Source organism: Ptychodera flava, chromosome 20 (assembly GCF_041260155.1).
Source record: "Ptychodera flava strain L36383 chromosome 20, AS_Pfla_20210202, whole genome shotgun sequence".
Taxonomy (NCBI): domain Eukaryota; kingdom Metazoa; phylum Hemichordata; class Enteropneusta; family Ptychoderidae; genus Ptychodera; species Ptychodera flava.
This window is the reverse complement of record NC_091947.1, coordinates 10,159,206-10,167,606: the sequence shown is the minus strand read 5'-3', so window position 1 is coordinate 10,167,606 and position 8,401 is coordinate 10,159,206. Positions and strand designations below refer to the sequence as shown.

General features: G+C 39.1%; 1 protein-coding gene across 2 annotated transcripts in view; it reads left to right on the top strand.

Moving 5' to 3' along the window:
- The first annotated feature begins 959 nt into the window (after positions 1-959).
- The window catches only part of LOC139119989 (synaptic vesicular amine transporter-like), a 57,439-nt gene continuing 49,997 nt past the window's right edge, over positions 960-8,401 (top strand). For both annotated transcript variants that reach the window (XM_070683964.1, XM_070683967.1), the window contains exon 1: positions 960-1,275. The gene's annotated coding sequence lies outside the window, so the exon portion shown is untranslated. The remainder of the gene's footprint in view (positions 1,276-8,401) is intronic.

The window sequence follows — 8,401 nt, the reverse complement described above, 5'->3', positions numbered from 1 at the left end:
GCACAGTCTCAAATACGCTGGAACTAAGCATTGGAATTCGCTACCTGACTCATTGAAAAAAATTGATAATAGAACCTCATTTAAGTTACAATTGAAGCAATATCTTCTTTCTACTTGATCAGTTTTTTCATTCTGTTCTGTCACCTTACTTTCACCATTTTGATGTATATTTATTTATTTCGTATTTAAATTTCAATGTCAGCCTGATGCAAATGCAACGCATTTTACTCATAGTTTCGTTTTGGGGCCACAAGCTCGACTAGTTCTAAAGAACTATTTTTGTGGCTCCAGCCAGGATCAGGTTCCTTCTTGAGTTGAAAAGCAAACATTGTGAATGTTTTGTCGTTTCTGGCGAATAAAGATTATTATTATATATATATTATATAATATATATATATATATATATATATATATTATATATATATATATATATATATATATATATATATACACACGTGCGTATGTATGTGTGTGTGTATGTGTGTATGTATCATGATTACCTCTCAAGCTTCGCATTTATATTAGAGAAATGCAAGAGAAGGGAGTAGTCCCTTAGAAAATGAAGTTTGAGATTAATAATTTTTACCCCTCCTCCCCTTTGTAAACTCTGTTGCCGACAAAGGTATCGAAAAAAACAATACCGCTCATTTGCCTTCTACACCGGTAAAGTCATCAGCTCAAGTGATGCCATTGAACTTCGGATGTGACTAATAGCGTCTGGAAAGCAAATAACATGTCAGGGTGCGGCGCCCAGCGACAAACACAGCATATAGCTACTGCACTAAACCCTCTCGGCGTAAGCCTCCCCTACCCGCCCAGTAAATGGTTCGTTCTATAAATATCTATTCAACGAAGGGACAAGGGGAAACTAAAAACCTAGAGGAAGCCAGTTGTGAGAGCTAGTCAAACACTAATCATACTACAATTATAATAAATTCCTTTCTGAATACATTAGATGAGAGTAATCATTCACAATTCGAGCGTAGAGTAGCAACGTAATTATAGGCACGAGAAAAACGGCTCTGATCTTAGCTTGGGTTTGGCTTACCGGTAGCAGATCGCTGGCTTCGCACACACGCAACAGGCTATTAATTTACGTTTCTTCGCCCCGCACTTTCAAGTGAGCAAATAATCAAGTTACCTGAACCAAGCTGATTATTTGACGATTTGGAGAGAAAATTTTAGCCAAAGAGGACGACATTGCTTTGATTTTGGACGCCGAGCACCACTCCAAGGAGGTGTCTGTACCACAGGACAATCGACACTGAGAACCAGGTCAGTACAGTTGCTTTCTTTGATGTGCTCACACCAAAATTAAGTGAAACGCCAGGTTTTTTACAATTTTAGCGCGATTAAAGAACAGAAACGGGTCAACCGTTGGTTCACTGCCCGTGAATGTTTTAGAGGACGTGGCCGAACAAGAAACTGTCGAAGATCGGTGAAGGATGTAAATGATTCTCTATGAAGACATTCACAGGCACTCCAACCATATCTCGGTGATTAGCAACGAACTAAAACGTCATGCACTACCGTCTGTTCACAAAATTTTCAGAACAGGTAAATTTAGATACAAAGAAGCAAACATAAACACGTACAAACACCCGTGAATAAATATTAGCGCGTGCACGGGCACAATAACAGTGGCAGAAGTCCAGCAAGGCACACGGGTCACACAATTCTTGCGTTTGGTCAAATTTACGCGTTAAAACAAAGAGATGAGAGTTTAGCAGTAAACTGTACAAACCAAGACGATAAGATCGCAAATTCGTTCAATAATCGTCTTAAAGGAAGAAATAAACAAATCCCAACCAAACTAGTAAACGAAAATAAATTATTTGCCTGAGTGGAATGATATTTAAGTTATCGAAAGAAGAAACGAATATGCAAGGTTTTTAATCGCAACTGGTTTTCAGCGATTTGATACAATAGACACTCGAAATTTTATGAGATTAAGAATAATTATTCAAAATTTATCTTGATGGTAAAATGGGCGATATAATTTATTTCAGTGTCCTGAAAACCAAGTTTTTCCATTTTGCCTTTGATAAAATTTCTGGACCTGTTCTGCGTTACCGTCGTAATCTCCGGAATTGCCTTCGCATAGGTCGGCGTAATTACAGTTTTGTTTCAATCCATTTCTGTGAAGTAATCTCACCTTCCTTTCTTCAGGCTAAAAATATCACAATTTATGACCAGTGCGCAATCAGTCATAGACCTAAATCGATCTAGACTTGAGATGACAGTAAAATCACACACTGCCGTGTATTTCTTTTCAATTGATTCAGTATGTGCATGCTTCACATATTCCCAATTTCTGTGGCCGCTTGTATATTGAGGTGCATATCATGGTAAATCTCGGCTAAGATCAAGCTTCATCGTGGCTGTATCACACTTGTTGCATTCAGTCTCCCAACTCAATCTAATTTTTCTATTTCAATTATTGCTTAATTAGTAGCACAGCTACGCTGTCCCGTAACTAAATTAGAGATGGGTAATTACATTTCTGCCATTTAAAATAACATACATTAAGAGATGCACAAAGACTTTCATGTTCTGAATGACTTTGTGCCAAGTCCTAGGGTGAAAGAGCCAGTCGAATTTAGAAAATTCGGCCTAAGGAACAAATAATCGTTTTTGAATGTTCACAAGTGCATGATGTAGCTTGTTAACTGGACGAGTTACGCCCGGCGAATCGGCGTTGAAGCGTAGCCAATCGAACGTCGTTCACCCCAGGTCGAGCCCAGCATCTGTTTACGCGTCACCGAACTTAAATCCAAACGTAAATTAATATTTTCACTCAGTGTGAGATTGCTAGGGTATTTATTTCACTCAATATTTAGTCTCCACACAACATGGCGCCCGAATCAGCCGGCGGACGTAATTTTATTTGTGCAGAAGAGCGCGTTAAACATTGCCATGGAGACGGGGAGGAAGGCGCGTACTGTGCTTGAGACTCTTTCACTGCTAGTCAATTCCCTCCAGGTGGCCCTTCATCCAAACCTCGGTAACCAAGTTACTTGTGACAACCTCGCTCGCTGATTTGGAGAGCCCTCGATTATAAAATTGTCACTTACGTAGGCCGCGCGCTTGCAATGTACCTTGTATATGGCTGCATATGTATTTGGTTTGTGTATGGATCGAAGTTGAAGTGAAGAACGAAGTTGAAGTTGGAATAGGCACTGATCAAGTAGCACCCAGTGTTAGAGGCCAGGCGTTTATAAGGCATATTCACCTCACCAATCAAAGTACCGTAAGCTTTAAATCACAACCAATCAATTAAACAAATTTTATAAGGACTGGTCATTTGCAAGCTCTTTTAAAGCCGCAATCCTCCGTCTCTTGTTCTTGCATGTTATTGCTGACATTAATTATTTACATGGTGTCATCCCTTTGCTCTCCTGTGGACGTTTTATCGATCAATTAAAGGGAAACAGTCGTCGGAACTGCGCCTGTGCCAGTTTCTTGTTTACAAACAATTTATTTCGTGCGCGATATCTAGGTGCACCTCATCATCATAGCTGCAACATTTAAATTATACGATGTTGATTAAGACAGACATGCTTTAACTTTCATTAATCACCATCGTACCTTGGATACAGTGAAACATTGGTCGTATGCTGCTCCTCTATATGTTATTGTAAATAAAGTATATAGCAGTTTTCAATTTAGTCCGGTTTTCATTGCTTTTTTTGCAAACATCCTATACTTACGCTCTTTACAGTGATTTTCAGCGAATATTTTTTTCCAAAACGGATATTCTGCTTTCAAAGTTTGACGCCGAGTGGCTGGGATCAGATTTCCCTGAACATCAAAACCTTTCAGGAATAGAGAAAATTATACACCTGTCATTTTCATCCGTCGTCAACTTGCTTAATCCCCTCTCCCATTGGAAATTGTTGAAAACCCCGTGAAAAAAATAAAAATCAACGCTAAAAAAAACCTGCCGTCTTCAAAGGCAGCTCTTCCTGTTTCACTGCTTAGGGTGCCATTACTGAGTAAATAGACAGTCTTCGACAAATACCTCATGATCAATTTGAATAGAGCGAAACAGCTCCGGGAAATGTGGCTCACGCGACAGACTAAAACGAAACGTATGTACCGCGTAAGTGTCCCGCGACAGCTGTGTTTGACATAGTGTTTAAACTGTCAACGGTGGACACAGCAATTCCCCCGTGCTCTTATACGCGGAGCAAATCCTCTCAAAACACTAAAGCGGTCTGCAAATTTTCAATGACGTCAACGTAATGCGCACTTTCAGGAGCGAGGTGAATCTTGAAGGCGTGTTTGGTGTTTTAGTGGCGGCAGCATCTACGCCTTTGGGGGTCTTACGGGCGGTGACGTAACGCAACATCACATCCCCATTTTTCAATAAAAGAGAGACAAAAGAAGTTAATAAGAATATAACTTTGACTTTCGCTGGCGACAATTAGATTATTCGAAGTAAAGGTCAGTGTGCGAGTGAATTTAGATACAGTTTTTTTTGCTTTATTGAATCACTCAACATAATTGTTGGCTCACAGCCAACAATTGTCGTAAAAATAGCGCATGTCACTGAACTGTAAGCGATGAATTTCATTAAAACTATATATATACTCCTTCAATTTCCGCACATATTTTGCACACTCTTATAAAGATTGACGGGGTGACGTGACAACCAATATACTGTATTTATTGTTACGCGTACTTTTACATGGTTGTTAGGTATATAATGAACGAAAAGCATATAGCATTGCAGTATGTTGGTTATTGAGTTAACAAGGTAGGCATTGCTAATTGAAGTGATTGGGTCGATCAAAGTTTACTAAATGCTTCGATGCTTTGATTTTTATGCACAAGGGGACAGGTACGTTATCCAAGGAAGCGGCTTTCGGTGTCAAAGGTCAACTGGGCTGCTTTCTTGCGAATGGAGTAACGTGCATCGACAGTGAAGTTTAGGTTGACTCTGTGAACATATCGTGGCGTTTAGGACTGCACGGATATTTACTGCGATACAAGAAGAGAGAGAAACGTAAATTTTGATGCGCAACCTGTCTGAACTCACGGCTTCAAAGCTACTTCACCCGAATTGAAACACATCAGGCTGTCATAGTTACTTCCATCATGGTATATCTTCTAAAGCAAGTAACACGCGAACGAGGTCTCGTTATGCATATTAAAGTAGTATACGCCTCGAAAGTGAAAGACTTAAACTTTTTGCTCAAACTTTCCTCAATGAAGCTTTCGACATTACTCTTAACAAATCAAGAATAAAAATCAGGGGTCACCGTGCAAATTTTGGTACTAGAGAAACAAACTATCTGACGATATTGGAATTCAAATTGACTACCATCCCTGTGTTAAACTCTATGGGGGAATAAAAAATTTTCGATTTTCGAAAAGCTACATGTAAGGAGGTGAAGGTGTTTTTTTTCTCCAAGAGCTTTAAAATGAGCCCCTCACAAATGGTAGATCAGAAAAGAATTGTAAATATTTGGTAGTCCGAATTTGTGTCCCCGAGGCGCATTCTACCTTAAAACAGTATTTTTGGCGGGATTGTTAATCGTCTGCACTGTCGAAAATTTCTTTCAATAAAGGTTAAGAGAACGAGTTTCCCAATCGACGTTCAATGTAATGGAGGACGATCAAGATGATGGGCATTGTACTTGAATGCTCAATCACTGACTTTCCGGAAAAAGAGTGTTGGCCTAGAGATCGGTAAATTAATCGGAAATAAAAATACCTAAACGTCTTCGATCACACCAACTTTTACAGAGCCCCGGACCTTATTATTTTTGGCATTTTAATGTGATTAACAGATGGATAATCTGACTCTGCCTTTTAGGTTTTGGCAAAAAACAAAACAAAACAAAACAAAACAAAACAAAACAGGCATTAGAATATTTTAATTATTTAGAGTAAAACACTTGACCCAACTGGGATGTGTTACAAATAACCCGACCTTCCCTCCGACTCGAAACATTTTCTCGCATTAAAAAAAATATCGCGTATGATTTAACAAATGTTTGCTGGTTTTTATTGGCTACATACATTGAAACTAAGAAAATTCTACCAAATTCCTGAACGCATGTTAAAGGACATATTTCCTTTCAGTTTTGGTGGTGATGTTTAAATTGTACTAGTGTTCCCCAGCCGCTAAGTATTCTGTATAACCAAGGGTTTGTTCGCAACCCGATGCAAAACATTAGTTATTCGTGATGTTTTTTCTAATATCTTGCAATGGAACTTTTTACATCATTCAGACGTTTCACAGGCCAACCAGTTGAAAAATTCCTCTCGCAAATAAAGAAATCTAAACTGGTACAAACAAGAAGTTATACGGTTGTATGCCAGCATCACCAAGCACGTATACCACACAATTATACTTGAGCTAATTTGAGTCACCAACACATCTCAGAGACGGTAGAGCATCTTCTCTGTCGCGTATTGACATATAAATATTTGAAGTTCGTTAAGCGTAAACGCACTGTAGCTATTCCAAGTGTTTGCATCGAGTAGAGTCAAAGTAAATACAATTTTGAAATTTCTACTACTTCAGCCGGCTCAATTCCTTTGTCTCCAAATGCTGACCGACGTTTGACTGTTGTACACCGTATGATTACAGCCTTACATGACAATTGACTATTGACCATATTGGACTTTTGCTATAGTCTGCGTCTTGATAATGTAAAACTGCAATGTATTTTTTACAGTGAAAAACACCTGCGAAGGCCAGGCACAAAATTAATTTTGTGTCGTGTCGATGCGTGCTGAGAGCCGTCAATTTGACTTACAATTACACTTCATTCGTGTTAAGGTAAAACGCGCCTCAGGGACAGATATTCGGACTCTCAAATTTCTACGACTTTTCTGATCTACCGCATGTGGAGGTTTATTTTAAAGCTCTTGGAGAAAGAAACACTTTCACCGTCTTAGTTTTTCGAAATGACAATATATAATTTTTACCCCATAGAGTAAACACAGGGATGACGGCCATTTTGAATTTCAAATATCGGTAAATCTTGGGTGATTTGTTTCTCTAGTTCCAAAATTTGCACGGTGACCCCGATTTTTATTCTTGATTTTGAAAGAGAACGGTAGAAAGATTCCTTGGGAAAAGTTTGAGCAAAACTTTAAGTCTTTCACTTTCTAATAATACTAAATGACATACACGAGACAACATCGAGTGTTCATCGCCCCGGGTCCATCGTCACCGGCAGGAGGGACTATCTTCCCCCTCTCTCCGAAGGGACATATTTGCTCGCGAAATACGCAGATTAACAGTTTTCATGCCATCATACGGAACTGACAATATATCCAACAGGGAATAATCTGCAAACTAAACGGAGAAAATAACAAAGCGTCCATGATCGAGAGAAAAAGAATTTCGATTGAGATTTGAATAGGATCTACATCAAGCTTTCACTACTTATAAACAGTATGTGGTCAGAGATGGACACCGTATCTTGTACAATTCCACTTGGAGAATGATAGACCGATTTTTATTTCAATTATTCAGTGCATCTAGTGTGATCTACGATAAAAACAAATTATGTCACTATAAAAACGATAGGGGAGAAAAACCTCCTGAATTAAACAGACATGGAATTAAAATGGCATTGCTTCAAAATTTCAATGATTGCATTACCGAGCCATGTATTTTCACGATGCTATCATCATAGCACAGGGTTCGGTAAACGCGACTATGGAAAAAGTGTACTGATGATGTAACTTGATGTCTGACTGGCTATTTTTCCAGCTCACCAGTTTTAAACATTCTATAAGCAATTAAATTCACGACAAGTTGTCACAAATGGAAAGTGTACCAATATTACAGGAAAGACTGCAGCACTGGTTCTGTTGTCCCGCCAACCGACGCACTGGGCTTTTGTCCCTCGGTTGTGTGCCTCTGCATTTCTTTGATGGTGCGTATAATCAAAGTCAAACTGCGACGGAGAATGGAACATTGTAGACGTGTTATGTGTGCTTGGACTCCCCTTGTCTGCAAATAAGAACTCAGCCTGGAACGAAATACTATGCACCGTTGTTTTCACACAGTTACTCTAAAATCAGAGGCTGGCAATAGAATAATAGATTGATTATATTTTGCATTAGATAGCTATTAAAGTGTGACCAATATCGATCTATTCAGTCGTTCCCCAGCGGCTGTAATAACTCCGGCAATTACACGCTGATAATAATATCTGTCATGCATAATTATGTCTACAGTGCGCGCCATGAGTCAACATCACTTACTCTCTGAAATTGATATTACATGTTTAAGTTGCTGATTGAATGTGTACACTGCGTGGATCATTTGCGGCGACGCAGAGTGTCAGCCGTTAAGACAAACAGTATCGCTGGCAGCGTTCACACTTATGTCGAACCTAAACGTATCTATCCTGGGAATATCTGCCCCTGGAGT